Here is a 17,751-nt window from a genome sequence, read left to right on the forward strand (position 1 = left end):
CGATGGTGCGAGTTTCAATCCCACCTCACGTGCTTTTTTTCAGCAGGTTAGAAAATGAAAAAATATTGAAAATGGGCTGGCCAATCGCTGAGGGAGGGTGTGCGCCCGTTTGCGGGAACTGACAAACGAGCGGTGAGGGCGACATATAGGATTAGCCGAGAGCTAACTAGACGAACCACTGTCTCGTCTTTGGACCAATTCAGACCGGTTTTTGAAGCTTCTGTGGGGTGTTTTTTCCTTCTTTGTTTGTATGTGCTTTTTATGTTTGTTTTCTTTGCTTTTTGTTGGTATTTATTTTCTTACTTTGTTTTCTTTTATTTTATTTTTCCTCCTCTTTCTAAATACAGGTCGACTTTTTTGAATACAGGTTGAATATTTTTATATACACGCTGAACATTTTGTAGATACACGTTGAATTTATTTTTGCTGAAAAAGGCTTTCTCCCCGTTTTATATATAAAATATAGACCAACAGTGCCCGATATAACCGCACTCACCCACCACACACGCGCGCACACACATCCAAGGCTGGATATATAGGCGCTGAGCGCAGCAACACACTCCCTAGCACTACAAGAGCCGCCGGGGGCTTCAGCCGTGAACACCGCAAAGAAGTGAAGCCGCATATGACGAACCATGGGCTTCAAGGCGGCGCCTTCAAGAAGGATACGACACTAGAGCGCCGCCACCGCCCGATTCAAGGATCAGAGTTTTCCCTGGAGCAACACGACGAGCAATGATAGCCGCAACGACGCCTTCAAGAAGGGAGCGATCTTTGCCGCCGCCAGTCCGTCCGAAGATAGAGTAGGTTTTCACCCCGGCCAATACTCACCGCCACTGAATGCTACACCTCGGCTACCACGCCGCCCACATGGCCGTGGCAGCCGGGCAGCACCGAGGCACGAGCTCTGCCCATGAGCACCGCGCCACCACCACCAGGGCCGCCGCCCCAGAGACCAAGACCTTGACACCAAGCCCCCAAGCCCCACCGCTAACCCAACCGCAGAAACGAGCGGAAAGGATCCGCCTTTCGCACCCCTGGCCTCTCCCAGCGCCAAGACCAAATAGGCCGGCCACCAAGCCTCCATCGAGCCGTCCTGCGACACGGGGCGCGAGACGAGCGTAGTCCTGCCGACGGGCGCGAGACGGGCCGGTCCTGCTGCCGGGCGCAAGACGAGCGCAGTCCTGCTGCCAGGCGCGAGACGGGCCGGTCCGGCAGCCGGGTGCGAGACCAGCTCGGTCCTACGACACCGGGTGCGAGACGGTCGAAGGACCGTAGCCGGGAGAAGGCCAGTTCTCCGGCGAGAGAAACGGACGGACGCCGAGGAAAGGAGTTGACGGCCGATGCAGGCAGCCTACAAACAAGCCGACGCCAGAACAATCTGGCCGCCGCCGCAGTCAACCTGCCACCACCACATCACCTGCGCCACCACGCCCTGGTCAGCACCACCCTACGCCCCGCCACCCTGCACCGGAGCAACGCGGGCACCGGCCGCTACACCACCACCTCCACGGGGTCGCCGGCCACCCCCGCCATCGAAGATCCGCACATCCACCGGATCTGGGCCGAGATGCCTAGATCCGCCGCCAGCACGACCGCGACCACCAAATCCCATGGGCCACAGGTGGGGAGGGGAGGAGGACTCGCCGGCGGGCCACAACGGTGCGGGGCGGAGCGCCGGAGCAAGAGTCGACCGGGACCCGACGCCGCGGGCAGGAGGGAGGCGGCCCGCGACGCCATCCTTCCGCGCGCAGGAAGAAGACTGCCTCGCCGCCGCCTCGGCCACGCGGCCTTTGGCCGGCGGCGCCCCCGGCGGCAGCGAGGGAGGGGGAGACGGGTTGGAGGGCCGGAGGGGGGCGCGATGGGTGCCTCCCGACGGCGCTCGCGGGAGCGCCTCGGGAGGGAGAGGGAGGGGGGAGCGGCTTAAGCCTCGTTGAATTTATTTCAAATACATCTTGAACATTTTATCTGAATACGTATTGAACATTATAAATACCCAAGAAATATATGTCCCAAAAATGATATACCCAAGGTATGATACAGAGAAATGATATAACCAAGAAATACACACACAAAATTTGGCAAAGGTATACCCGAAAAACAGAGAGATGATATACCCAAAAAATACAGAGAAATGATATACCCAAGGTATGATACAAATAAATGATACATGCAAGAAATATTTGTCCCACAAAAGATATACCCCAACATGATAAATAAAATTGACATACTGGGAAATTACATACCCAAAATCAATTCATTTGAATGTCACATATATTGTATTTTGTATTTATGGAACGTCGTTCCAAAATACTTCAAATATAGGTACATACCTAGGATATTATACGTGCATACATATATTATGCATGCAGGATGCACATGCGTACGCCACTAAATGTAGCACGGTTCTATGTACCTTCCACCAAGTTTCCATTTTCATGCAAGAAAATAAATAAATAAGAATTAATTGCATTTATCCCTTCCTATGTAGCGCATGATATTCCATTTCCAAATACAAGGCTTTTTTAGGTATTTCAATAGGGACTACATACAGATGTATGTAGGATGTATGTAGGCATATTTTAGAGAGTGCATTCACTCATTTTGCTCCATATGTAGTCCATATTTGAATCTCTAAAAAGCCCTACATTTATACTAGGCAATTTCCATTATTTTCATATCAAGCACATATGGAAGGCGCCTAATACGTACTCCCACCCGTTACAATTTGCATGAATCAATATGAGATCCAATGGTGACGAGGTAAGGAGCCTGGTCACCTAGGTATCCAAAATGGTCATCATATTTAGTAATATTTTGAAATATAGACAAGAAAAAGGAAAAACAAACTAAGTACGAGCAGGCGAAGTGAAGTAACATGACAATTATTTGGCCGGTCCTCTACAAACAATTGTTGAGGTGAGGGAACCATTCGTCTCGCAATAAGCGAGAGGTAGACACACCTGGTGGGCGTCACTCTATTGGGAGCTCCTCTTTAGTGCCTTCAACACCAAATAGATCCTAATAGTGTTGTAGCTGCCCTTGCCGAAAGTTCTCATATGATGTTGCTGAATTTTGCAATGGCAAACATAGAGAGATGATGGATCAACCTTGCAAAAATGGCATGCATGATGTTGTTATATGACACAAGAATTTTGATCAAGTTTTTATATTGCAGAATTTCATTGCTGGATAGATCAAGTTTTTATATTGCAAATTTGTATTGCTGAATGGATCAAGTTGTTGCCGTATGACATAAAAATAGTAGATCAAGTTTTTATACTGTAGAATTTAGTTTTGTATTGTTGTTGAATTGACCAAGTTGTTGCCTACACTTTTGTTTTATATAACCAAGAATTGTGTATCAAGTTTGTGTTGCAGAATTTATTATTGCCAAGTGCATTCTTATGTAATAGCTCAAATTTCCAAATAACCAAAATAGCTTTTATGTAATTGCTAGCCATATCTGTGTTTTCCCATGTTGATAGAAAATAATATCTAAAGTAAGTGAAAATCCAAACTGCGGCACTTCCGAGGTGATAGGGTTGACATGATTTTAGGAATTTGGTCATATGAGGACTTAGAGAAAATATATGTGAAAGTGACTACATCGACATACCCTTGGCCATTTCACAGTTTAACTGAGAATGACTAGTTTACCAAAATAATGTAGAAAAAATAGTTTAAATCAGCTGGCACAACAAGGAGTAAACTGGTGGCATCATTTACTATATGTGCACTGCACCTGTAGTTAGTCGACATAAAATTATGTTGCCTGGCAAAATGGTAAGATGTAGCGACCAGACCTCAAACATTCTAGTCTCTGTGCATCAGTGTCATCCCTGGATCGGTAATGCTGACACACACAGTACTTGAGGATTTATAACAGAGTTTCAATCACACACTTATTACATCAAATGTCTTAAAATAGAACTTATTACAATAATATGGCTTAAGGCCATCTAAAAACGATAACAACGGAAGGCTTGAAAGATAAAGTGAGTCCATCAACTCTAACGGCGTAGCTGAGTGAACGACAACGACCTATGGCATCTTACTCGTCGTCTGAAAAGTCTACAACATGAAATGTTGCAGCCCGAAACGGGTCAACACATGGAATATGCTGGCAATGTAACACATAGAATAATGAACAGAATGAATACTATCACTACATGCATATACGGCTGGTGGAAAGCTCTATGGTTACAGTTTTGCATAAAGCCAATTTTTTTCCCTATAACAAAGGAATAAATTTTATTTAACTATCATGGTGGTTGTTAAACATTGAGAAGGTTCCTCCAACTCAATCCCAATTAAGCATCATCATTAAACCCAATCAAATTAATTTAGAGTGATGAGATCAACATGATAATCCAAGAACCAGATACTCAAGATGTCCATAACTGGGGACACGACTAACCATGATTAGTTTGTACACTCTGCAGAGGTTTGCGCACTTTTCCCCACAAGACTCGAACACATCCATGGTCAGAGATTCGAGACACAGACTTTCTGAAGCATTAACTCTCTACTCTGGGTAGACAGTACCACCTACAACCCACTACATCTGCTAGTCTACCTCTTCAAGAGCTTCACTCAACTTACTCAACTATGCCAGAGCCCATATTGGCTTGTGCCTGCACATAAAAGTTTTTAGTATGAATAATCTTATGATCCCTTTGAGCCTGGGTGGCGAACCGTAGGATGATCACACAGGTACTCCGGGATATCCTAGGACAACACTGGAATCTCCAGGTGCCCTGACAACCACTTGGTACTCCAGGGTGCCTCAAGCAATCCACCCAAATGTGTATTTAAGTAGCCACCTTAAGTTAACCATTAATTAACAATACTCACATCTGTCATGGATATACTCATCCAAACCACGTCTACGAACATAGCATAGCAATATAAGCATCACGTAAAAGTAACTCCCAAAGGTTGGATAATAAACAGGGCAATAGGTTCTACCTCATCATATACTTCCCAAAACCCACATGTTAATCAGATCCTAACCATGCAATGTTTGAGGGTTGATTTAATGCAATAAAACTAGGTAGTAAAGAGGTATGATCAAAGTGTTACTTGCCTTGCTGATGATCCGCAATACCTAGAGACTCGTAGTAGCACGCTTCGCACTCCGGGTACTCTATCGCAAACAAACAACAGCATACAATAAGCACTCAACTAGAAGCACGGGTAAAACTCAAATAAGAGATCTAACCAGAAAGCTCAACTGAAGAACTCTGGTTTGCAAAAATAATCAAATCAAACGGAGCAACGAAACTCAAACTGCGAAAGAAACAAGATCAGTTTATTAATCTGAGCTAAAGTTAAATTTTATAGTATCAAAATCTTGTTCAAGTTGCTTAAATAGAAAGAGGGCTTCGGGACGAAGATCTAGGCACTTGAATCATCTAATTCCGATAAATGAGCGAAAAGATAAACTAAAACAAAAATGAGGGCAGAAATCGCAATAAAAAATAATCTTGGAAAACCCTGAAAAAAGAAAAACTAACGAACAGGCTAACGAACGAACATTCGCTGTCTGCGGCTAACAGATGAACATCGTTCGTTAAAACGAACGTACGGACGAACTTCCGCTATTTAACTAAACCGGAAAAAAAACCGATCTAAAAAAATAACCTAGGGTTTCGAAAAAACCCGATCGGTTTTCTCACGGAAATCGGCGGCAGCGGCGGCGGCGACCTCGTCGGCGGCGGGGTCAGTGGCAGCGGGGCACTCCGGCAGCGGGGCTCCGGTGGCGGCGGGCAGGAGGCGACGGCGACGGCGACACGAGGCGTCGGCGTCGGCGCGGCGGCGGCGGCGGTGGCGGCGGGGCGGTGCTAGGGTTAGGGTTTGGGGCGGCGGCGACTTGGGCTGGGGCCTCAGCCTCGGCTTATAAGGGTCGGCCGGGCTAGTGTCCAAGTCGGACACGGCCCGGTTAGGTCGGTTGATTTTTTTTTAGATAATTCCGACACGCAGAAAAATAAATAAAAGAAATACTAAATGGACTCCAAAAATCCTGAAATAAATTAGCGGACAAGGTGAACATTTATTTGGGCCTCTAATGCAATTTTTAAAATGCACTTTTTTCCTAATTTGAATAAAATAGCAATAAAACTCTGAATAAAATTCTTATTTGATTTTAATATTTTTCCTCCAATATTTCTTTATTTTGGAGAAGTCATTTTATCCCCTCTCTTTTATTTTCATGTTGGAAATATTCGGAGAGAAAAATAATTAAAACCAAATGATCCTCTTTTCAAAATTTGAGAAAACTCAATTATGAAAATAACGAAATCCCCAACTCTCTGTGTGGGTCCTTGAGTTGCTTAGAATTTCTAGGATCAACAAAAAATCAATAAAATATGATATGAAATGATGATCTAATGTATAACATTCCAAATTGGAAATTTGGGATGTTACAAACCTACCCCCCTTAAGATGAATCTCGCCCTCGAGATTCGGGTTGGCTAGAAAATAGGTGCGGGTGGTCCTTCCGTAGGTCTTCCTCTCGTTCCTAGGTGGCTTCATCCTCGGTATGGTGGCTCCACTGAACTTTGCAGAACTTGATAACCTTGTTGCGTGTGACTCGGCTGGCAAACTCGAGAATCTTCACTGGTTTCCTTGTAGGTCAAATCGCTATCCAACTGAATTGCTTCCAGTGGCACTGTATCTCCTAGAGGAATATCGGCCATCTCTGCATGGCACTTCTTCAACTGGGAAATGTGGAACACATCATGAACTCCTGACAATCCTTCTGGCAATTCCAACTTGTAAGCAACTTCTCCCATACGCTCCAAAACTTTGTATGGTCCCACAAAACATGGTGCTAACTTTCCCTTAACTCCAAAACACTTAACTCCTCGAAGTGGGAACACATGAAGATACACTCTGTCTCTGACTTTGTAAACTGTCTTCTTGCATTTAGAATCCGCATAGCTCTTCTGCCTGGACTGGGCTACCTTGAGTCTATCGCGAATCAGTTTAACCTTCTCTTTAGACTCCTTAATCAAATCTGGTCCAAACAATTGGCGCTCTCCAACTTCATCCCATAACAACGGTGTCCTGCACCTCCTTCCGTACAAAGCTTCGAAAGGGGCCATCTTCAAACTGGCTTGATAACTGTTATTGTAAGAGAACTCTGCATAGGGCAAATTGTCGTCCCAACTAGATCCATAATCTAGCGCACAAGCTCTCAACATGTCCTCCAGAATCTGATTGACTCTCTCGGTCTGCCCATCTGTGTGTGGATGAAAGGTTGTACTAAACTCTAGCCTGATACCCAAAGTCTCATGCAACTGATTCCAGAACTTTGAGGTAAACTGGGTTCTTCTATCTGATATAACGGTCCTCGAAACTCCATGCAGACATACGATCATGGTCATGTATATCTTTGCCAACTTAGCACTGGTGTAAGTAGTCTTCACTGGGAGGAAATGAGCTACCTTCGTCAAACGATCGACTACAACCCATATCGAGTCATAGCCTGAACGATTCCTGGGCAATCCCGTGATAAAATCCATGCCTAACTTATCACACTCCCATTCGGGTATCGGCAATGGTTGTAGCAATCCTGCTGGCTTTTGATGCTCTACCTTTACTCTCTGACATACATCACAAATTGCTACATACTTCGCTATATCTTTCTTCATTCTGGTCCACCAGAAACTGTCCTTCAAATCCAGATACATCTTGGTATTTCCTGGGTGACTCGAATATGGTGAATTATGGGTCTCCTGCAGAATCAACTTCCTGATCTCGGGGTCATTAGGCACATCTACGCGATCCTCAAACCATAAGGTATCGTGCTCATCCTCACGAAATCCTTTAGCCTTTCCTTTGCTCATCCTTTCCTTTATCTCGGCAATCTCTTTCTCCGTATTTTGAGTTTCCCTGATCTTATCCATCAAGGTAGACTGAATTTCCATCGCTGCTACATAACCTCTCGAAACTATTTCCAAACATAGCTCACGAAGATCCTTTGCTAACTCCTTGGGTAATCCTCCGGTCATGAGTGTATTGACATGACTCTCGCGACTCAACGCATCGGCTACTACGTTAGCCTTTCCGGGATGATAGTGTAACTTCATATCATAATCCTTGATGAGCTCCAACCATCTCCTTTGCCTGAGATTCAACTCCTTCTGTGTGAAGATATACTTCAAACTCTTGTGATCCGTGTACACCTCACAATGATTTTCGATGAGAAAATGTCTCCATGTCTTCAACGCATGCACTACGGCTGCTAACTCCAAATCGTGTGTAGCATAATTCAACTCATGTGGTTTAAGCTGTCGTGAGGCATATGAAACAACTCTTCCCTCCTGCATCAACACTGCTCCAAGTCCTCGACGAGAAGCGTCACAATACACTTGATAATCCTTGCATTGATCTGGAACAATCAACACTGGGGCTGCAACCAAGCGTTTCTTCAATTCCTGAAAACTAGCCTCACATTCCTCAGTCTATTTGAACTTGGTGTCCTTCTTCAGCAATTCCGTCATGGGCTTTGCAATTTTTGAGAAATTCTCAATGAACCTTCTGTAGTATCCCGCGAGTCCAGGAAAACTCTGGATCTCTCCAACTGACGTGGGTGCTTCCCAATTCGTCACAGTAACAACCTTGGTGGGTTCTACTGCTATTCCTTCTCCGGATATAACATGTCCGAGGAATCCAACTTCCTTCAAACAAAACTCACACTTGCTGAACTTGGCATATAACTGATGTTCTCTGAGCTTCCCAAGTACCAAACGCAAATGCTCCTTATGCTCCTCCCATTCTTTGAGTAGACCAGAATATCATCAATGAACACCACAACGAACTTATCCAAAAACTCCATAAACACCTTGTTCATCATGTTCATGAAATAGGCAGGCGCGTTAGTCAGCCCAAATGACATAACGGTATACTAATATAGCCCGTACCTTGTGGTAAAAGCTGTCTTAGGTATATCCTGCTCTCGAATCTTCAACTGATGGTATCCTGATCGTAGATCGATCTTTGAAAATACTTTAGCTCCTTGCAACTGGTCAAACAAATCATTGATCATCGGCAGTGAGTACTTGTTCTTGATCGTCACTTCGTTCAATCCATGATAATCAACAACCATCCTCAACGATCCATCCTTCTTCTCCACTAGAAGCACTCATGATCCCCAAGGTGACGAACTTGGGCGAATATAGCCTTTGTCCAGTAACTCCTTATTCTGCTTCTTAATTTCTTCCAAATCCTTTGCGAGCATCCGATACAGTCTCTTAGATATTGGCCCTGTGCCTGGCAAAAGCTCAATCAAAAACTCAATGTCTCTATCCGGTGGCATGCCTGGCAACTCCTATGGAAATACATCAGAGAAATCCTTCACCACTGGTACTTCCTCCTGTACAACTCCTGATAAGGAATTTACTTGCATCCTCTTCGGCACATGCTGGGATACATACTTAATCCTTCTTCCTTCTGGAGTAGTGAGAAAAATCGACCTACTGGCGCAGTCAATGTTCCCTCCATACTTTGATAACCAATCCATGCCTAATATTACATCCAGTCCTTTTGACTCCAATACTATTAGGTCTGAGGGGAACACATAGTTACCAATCTTTAATAGTAACCGGTCACACCATAGGCTAGCCATATACTCTGCTCCTGGCGATGTTACTAACATGGGTGACCTAAGGGCTTGGGTTGGCAGGTTATACTTATCCACAAATCCCTTTGATATGTATGAATGCATTGCACCAGTATCAAAAAGAACGATTGCAGTAAATGACTTAACCAAAAACTTACCTATAACTGCATCGGGTTGCGCTTCAACCTCCTCCAGGCTAACTTGGTTCACTTTTCCCCTATTGAAAGGGTTAGACTTCTTCCCAGAGCTTCCATTGCCATTTCCATTCTTTGCTTCAGAACACTCCGTGGCATAATGTCCATTCTTCCCGCACTTGAAACAAGTAATGTGACTTAGATCCTTCTTGGCGGGCATTGCTGGGTTGGAACGGTTCTGACCGTTGCTTCCTCCATTCCCATTCCCATTCTTGGGGCCACTATGGTTATGCAAACTCCCTCCATTAGAATTGTGGCCTCCATGGTTATGGTTAATGTGTCCTCCCGAGTTTGTGGTAAAACGGGGCCTCTGCTGAGCTCCTGAATTGTACTTCCCTTGTCCATACTTCCTCTTGCGGTTGTCTATCTGCTGCTGCTTCCCTTCAATCATGAGAGCTCTATCTACCAACTCCTGGTAGTTGTTGAAGGTTGCCACCATCAACTGCATGCTCAGCTCATCATTCAGTCCTTCTAGAAACTTTTCCTGCTTAGCGGCATCTGTAGCGACATCATCTGGGGCATAACATGCTAACTTACTAAAATCATCCACATATTGGCCCACTTTGCATCCTCCTTGGCGCAAATTGCGAAACTCGTGCTTCTTCATGTCCATAGCTCCGGCTCAAACATGTGTAGTGCAAAAAGCCTGGTGAAACTGGTCCCATGTGACAGTGTCGATGGGGTAAGTGGCTGTGAAATTCTCCCACCATGATGCTGCGGGTCCATCAAGCTGATGTGCGGCAAAATACACTCTCTCCGCATCTGTGCATCCTGCAGTGGTCAGCTCCCTTCCAATGTCGCGGAGCCAATCATCTGCAACAATCGGCTCAGTGCTACTAGAGAACACCGGCGGATTTAGCCTTAGAAAACGGGCTAAGTGATCAACAGGTGGTGGTGGTGGTGGGTTGTTGATGTTGTTGTTCCTTTGATTCTAATTCTGGACTAGTAGTTGCATTAGGGTATTCTGCTGCTGGGTCAACTGAGTGAGCTCTGGCGGGAAAGCAAATCCATTGTCACGTCTCGGAGGCATATGATGGGTTTTAGAAAAGATGAGAAAACAGAATAGAATGAGGTCTAGATGGAAAAACACTACCCATATGCACATGAGACAAACACAATCATATCACTTTAATCAATTCACACAAGGGCATACAATCGATCTAACTATCGTTACAAAAGTGCTCGGACTATACTTGATACATGGGGGAATACTACTACTGATATGGTGGTCGTCTAGAAGTTTTAATCGGTGGAAGACTCCATGATATCTGCTCCAGCTTCATCAACATAGTCATCACCGCTATCGTCAGGGTCTGAGTCGGTGTCGTCGATGATGATGTAGTCCTCCGAACGAATGGAATCGTCGTCTTCTCCTCCTGGTGCGGGGTCTCCCATGAATACTCCTAGCTTCCTCGTCAAATCGTCATTCTTCTCCATGAGTATCGACATTTCCTCCTCATATCCATCGCGTGTAGACTTGAGTTCCTCCTCCAGCTCTGTGATCCTGGTCATTGCCTTCTTCAGATCTATCATGCCTGCGCACATCTGGTTCTCTTGACGTCGAATGTGCTGGTTTTTCTCTTGGATGAAAGCCGCAATGGACCTGTCCCTCCTGGTGCTGATCATCTCCCATTGCTCATCTCGGTGCCCACAAATCTGGTAGATAGTATCCTTGAGATCCTTGTGGTAAACTTCTCCAATGCGTCCCATGGTGATGTGGGCTGCCATGCTCTTTCCTAGACTCCAGGTTGGTGCATCAAAGGAAAACTCTATGGGCTCAGTGACTGGCATGAACGTCCTTCCTAGAACTTGAACTCGAATCATCCGACGCTCCTCTTCTAGTAAAGTGGCGATGTAGGTCCCGGTGAAGCTTGGTATTTCGATGTTCAGTTACCTAGTAACTTCCTTCAAGTGTCGTCCAAAAGGTGTATCTTCATCCGGCTGTGTGAACTTGTTCCTTGCATCCGCCATCCTATAGAGTAGAAAGGAGGAGATAAGTCAGAAATGAGAAGAGATGAGTGACCTATGGTTTTAGCTTAATGGTCGTGTCCTACAGTCAACGTGTGCTCTGATGCCATCTTGTAGCGACCAGATCTCAAACAATCTAGTCTCTGTGCATCAGTGTTATCCCTGGATCGGTAATGCTGACACGCACAGTACTTGAGGATTTATAACAGAGTTTCAATCACAAACTTATTACATCGAATGTCTCAAAAGAGAACTTATTACAATAATTTGGCTTAAGGCCATCTAAAAATGATAACAATGGAAGGCTTGGAAGATAAAGTGAGTCCATCAACTCCAACGGCATAGCTGAGTGAACGACAACGACCTATGGCACCTTACTCGTTGTCTGAAAAGTCTGCAACATGAAATGTTGCAGCCCGAAACGGGTCAGCACATGGAATATGTTGACAATGTAACACATAGAGTAATGAGATCATCATTAAACCCAATCAAATTAATTTAGAGTGATGAGATCAACATGATAATCCAACATCCAGATACTCAAGATGTCCATAACCGGGGACACGGCTAACCATGATTAGTTTGTACACTCTACAGAGGTTTGCGCACTTCTCTCCACAAGACTCGAACACATCCATGGTCGGAGATTCGAGACACCGTCTTTCTGAAGCATTAACTCTCCACTCTGGGTAGACAGTACCACCTACAACCCACTACATCTGCTAGTCTGCCTCTTCAAGAGCTTCACGCAACTTACTCAACTATGCTAGAGCCCATATTGGCTTGTGGCTGCACACGAAAGTTTCTAGCATGAATAATCTTATTATCCCTTTGAGCCAGGGTGGCGAACCATAGGATGATAACACGGGTACTCCGGGATATCCTAGGACAACACTGGAATCTCCAGGTGCCCTGACAACCACTAGGTACTCCAGGGTGCCTCAAGCAATTCACCCAGATGTGTATTTAAGTAGCCACCTTAAGTTAACCATTAATTAACAATACTCACATCTGTCATGGATACACTCACTCAAACCACGTCTACGAGCATAACATAGCAATATAAGCATAACGTAAAAGTAACTCCCAAAGGTTGGATAATAAACAGGGCAATAGGTTCTACCTCATCATCTACTTCCCAAAACCCACATGTTAATCAGATCCTAACCATGCAATGTTTGAGGGTTGATCTAATGCAATAAAACTGGGTAGTAAAGAGGTATGATCAAAGTGTTACTTGCCTTGCTGATGATCCGCAAAATCTAGAGACTCGTAGTAGCACGCTTCGCACTCCGGGCACTCTATCGCAAACAAACAACAATACAATAAGCACTCAACTAGAAGCACGGGTAAAGCTCAAATAAAAGATCTAACTAGAAAGTTCAACTGAAGAACTCCGGTTTGCAAAAAGAATCAAATCAAATGGAGCAACAAAACTCAAACTGCGAAAGAAACAAGATCCGTTTACTAATCCGAGCTAAAGTCAAATATTATAGTATAAAAATCTTGTTCAAGTTGTTTAAACAGAAAGAGGGCTTCGAGACAAAGATCTATGCGCTTGAATCACCCGATTCCGAAAAACGAGCGAAAAAATAAACTAAAACGAAAATCAGGGCACAAATCGCGATCGAAAATAATCTTGGAAAACCCTGGAAAAAGAAAAATTGACGAACAGGCTAACGAACGAATGTTCGCTGTCTGTGACTAACGGATGAACATCATTCATTAAAACGAACGTAAGGACGAACGTTTGCTATTTAACTAAACCAAAAAAAACCGATCTAAAAAAATAACCTAGGGTTTCGAAAAAAACCGATCGGTTTTCTCACGAAAATCATCGACGGGCGGCTACCTCATCGGCGGCGGGGTCGGTGGCGGCGGCAGCACTCCGGCGGCGGGGCTTCGGTGGCGGCGGGCGGGAGGCGTCGGCGTCGGTGCGCCGGACGGCGGCGTCGGTGGCGGCGGCGACGGGGCGGCGCTAGGGTTAAGGTTTGGGGCGGCGGCGACTTGGGCTGGGGCGGGGGCCTCGGCCTCTGGTTATAGGGGCTAGCCGGGCTAGTGTCCAGGCCGGGCACGACCCGGTTAGGTCGGTTGATTTTTTTTAAATAATTCCGACATGCAAAAAAACAAATAAAAGAAATACTAAACGGACTCCAAAAATCTCGAAATAAATTTTTCCCGTTCTCTAAAAATATAGTGGACAAGGTGAACATTTATTTGAGCCTCTAATGAAATGTTGAAAAACGCACTTTTTTTCCTAATTCAAATAAAATAGCAATAAAACTCCGAATAAAATTCTTATTTGATTTTAATATTTTTCCTCTAATATTTTTTTTGGAGAAGTCATTTTATCCCCTCTCTTTTATTTTCATGTTGGAAATATTCGGAGAGAAAAATAATTAAAACCAAATGATCCTCTTTGTAAAATTTGAGAAAACTCAAATATGAAAATAACGAAATCCCCAATTCTCTCCGTGGGTCCTTGAGTTGCTTAGAATTTCTAGGATCAACCAAAATGCAATAAAATATGATAGGAAATGATGATCTAATGTATAACATTCCAAATTGAAATTTTGGGATGTTACATAAGAAAGAAATTCTCAAGTCACTGTAACGAATGCACCAAGACATAGTCTTTTACTTCTCCTAAAAAAGTAAGAAATAAATAGATCTTTGGAATTTTACAATGAGAAATAAGTCGATCAACACAAACAGAAGTGTTTTGATCAACAAATAAATAGATCAGCACAAACAAAATTGTTCTCATAAATTGATATCCATTTAATTTACACATTTATTTCTGTTTGCGTTAAAGTATAACTTATCACGGAAACTCAGAGCTAATGCTCTATGCGTATATCAAGAAAACACTAACGATGGTAACTCGCGAGACACTCTACCAAGTTACCTTATGTATCTATGGTTCTATATATGAAAAAGAACCGAGTCAGGGTCTACTCCTTTCGGAACACTGACAATCTGATTACTAATGTCCGACATGGAGAGTGCAATTTTATTGGCACTCTCTAAGTAGCTTTGAAACTTCTTATGATTAACCACGGGCTTATCCATCATATCCGCAAGCTTTGGCTGGTCATTATTTTGTTTCGATGGTTCCATGCTAAGAGATAATTCCTCCCTCATGATGTGGTACTTGACTGCCTGTTTCCTAAAGGTCCAGTTGCCAGTGATCCAGTCGAATTTGTACAAAGCGAGTAAGCGGTGTCCGTATGTCGCTATGAACTCGATGGCAGAAAGGATAAATTTAAACTCCTCCTTGGAGAGGTAGTAACTAAAGCTCAATCTGGTCCATCCCGGCTTCAGTCCATTGAAACCCTGAAAATTTTGTGATGGCAAACATAACATTAATATCATGTACAGTAAAAAGCAAGTTGACATTTGTTCTAATGTTTGTGATACCTCAAGGACAGCGGACCGAATGCGAAGTGAGAGCTCGTTCTCGACATTGAGCAATGTGGCCATAGGGGCCTGCGCAAGCACAACCTCCCCTCGCTTGGATGCCAAAAAGATCATTCAAAAGCCTAGTCACAAAACGACCATGGAGAGGTAGTTGCTTGTGCCTCATCGTATCCAATTGTTTATCACAACCAGGCTCATCAAAATCATCAAATGGCTTCTTCACGGTTACTGATGGGTAAATTAGGAATGAGAAGATTGGTATACGATGGGCACTTGTGTTGCTTAGCACCCTAACATTTGGATTATTGACAAGCCTTTTCATTGCCATCTCTGAGAACACTCGCTCGTGAAGGTCCATCGTGTCATACCCAACATACTCCTTCACCCAGAACGCAAGCGATGCACGAATCTTTTGCAGTATCAGCGGTGTGCCAGCATCCTCACGCTCCTCGATATCATCGTAGTACAGTGTATCCTGCATATCATACGATTATTCATGTATTTACATGACACACAATACACATACTTGGCAATGATTCATAATTTGTTTTCTCACCTCCTCATTGAAGCCATTGACATAGGCCACTGTGCCGCCTCCGCACGTTGAGGGAGGCTGGGAATGGAACTTATACAATGATTTGTTCATGAGAAGGATGCCTGGTGTGCCCGGTCCCCCGACAAATTTGTGAGGGCTCAAGAAAACGGCATCATACCCATCAGTTTCACCAGACTTCATATCGATCTTGACATAGGGTCCACTACACAAAGGATAATAATTTAAATTTCTGGACCAAGTTTGTTGATCCACCCATAAATAGTAGAAATGAAGCACAACCTGGAATCAGCGAGTGAGAAATTCAATGTAAGATAATAGGAATGTAGAATGGTTCAATGGTTCCAAAGTGTGTAAAGACAAAATATTTCGTTTTCATGGCGCGCTAATATAATTATACACTATGCTTTTTACAAGTTAATTTCCTCTACGTACACAAATCAGTAGCAACAGAAAAAACATAGTATACTGATTTGTTTTGAAGGGACGCATGCACTTTGAAGGAGCTTAATTACACTAAGTATGGTGGTTAGCTTGGTCATAAGAGAGAATGGAATTCAGATTGTCAAATCCATGCAGGTCACATGCCACGAAAAAGAGAGCAAAGAAAGCGAGTATCACAGCACCTCGCGGCGAAGTCGAAGCATGCGAACGCGCCGTGCTGGTGAAGAACGCGGGCGATCTCGCGCGTGTCCGTCATGACGCCGGTGACGTTGCTGCACGCCGAGAAAGATCCCAGCATGGGTCGATCCGCGTACTCTGGCGATCCGAGGGCGCGGCGGAGCGCGGCGACGTCGACGAGTCCATCGGCGTCGACGCCGATCTCAACCACCTCCGCCAGGCTCTGGCGCCACGACAGAAGGTTGGAGTGGTGCTCGTACGGCCCGACGAAGACCACCCACCGCTCCTCGGCACGCAGTTGCGCCGAAAGCCGGTTGCGCATCTCGACGGACGGCAATGCCACGCCGATGATCTCCTGCAGGCGCTTGATGGCCGCGGTCGTGCCGGCGCCGCAGAAGATGAGCGCGTCGCCGGGGCCGGCGCCCATGCAGCGCTTGATGTAGCGCGCCGCCTTGTGCACCAGCCGCGTCGTCTTGCTCCTAACGTGGCTGTCATCCGTGTGCGTGTTTCCGTAGAACGGGAGGACCTGTTTCACGAGATAGTCCTCGATGTAGCTCAGGCTCCGGCCGGACGCCGTTTGGTCGGCGTAAGTCAGCGCACGGCGCCCGAACGGCGTGTCGAACTCGACGTCCTTGCCGATCAGCTGCGACCGGAGCCACTCCACCTTGTCTTCCGTCGCCGCCGCGCCCTTCTCCGACTTGGCCGTGACGCCGAGAAGGCTCAGCAGGGTGGCGCTCATGGAGGCCTCCACCGTGTGATCCATGGATGCCGCGGCTTGAATCTCCTTAACAGGTTGGCGGAGTTGGCGATGGGGCAATAGTATTAGTGGCAAATGGCGATGGGAGATGGTTTGGATGTATATTGCTTGCAAGGGCATGCATGTATATATAGCCATCGCTAGCTTCACGTGGAAGATAATCGCATGCAACTACACATGAGTTCAACGTGTTGAACGGTGCGAAGAACATAGAACACGAAATGGAAGACGGGGTATCGAAATTGCTTCCCGTGGAACATATTTCAATGCTTGGTCAACGGAATTGCATCTATATCCTGTTGTCTTTTAATACCACTGCTATTGCATCTATCGTTATATATCTAGCTAAGAAATTTTTCTTCTATTTTACAACATGAGACATTCTTTCCACTCATGTTTGGGATTTCCTATGAAACGCCACTGGCAGCAATCAATAATCATTTTCCTCACTTGTGTATCAATTTGCTTTGTCCCCCTTTTCTTTTTTTGCGAAACAACACCATATAGACTTTAACAGTACATTAAAGTTGTTTAGACGTGGCTTAGAATTAAGTCTCAATTGTTTAAATTTATATTGTGGGGAAATGCAATCAACCGAGTCTTGAATTCA

At 44.9% G+C, this 17,751-nt stretch overlaps 1 pseudogene; it reads right to left on the reverse strand.

The window, feature by feature from the left end:
- Positions 1–14,715: 14,715 nt before the first annotated feature.
- On the reverse strand, positions 14,716–17,147 carry LOC119368071 (annotated as a pseudogene).
- Between the last annotated feature and the right edge of the window lie 604 nt (positions 17,148–17,751).

Source organism: Triticum dicoccoides, chromosome 2B, assembly GCF_002162155.2.
Source record: "Triticum dicoccoides isolate Atlit2015 ecotype Zavitan chromosome 2B, WEW_v2.0, whole genome shotgun sequence".
Lineage (NCBI taxonomy): Eukaryota > Viridiplantae > Streptophyta > Magnoliopsida > Poales > Poaceae > Triticum > Triticum dicoccoides.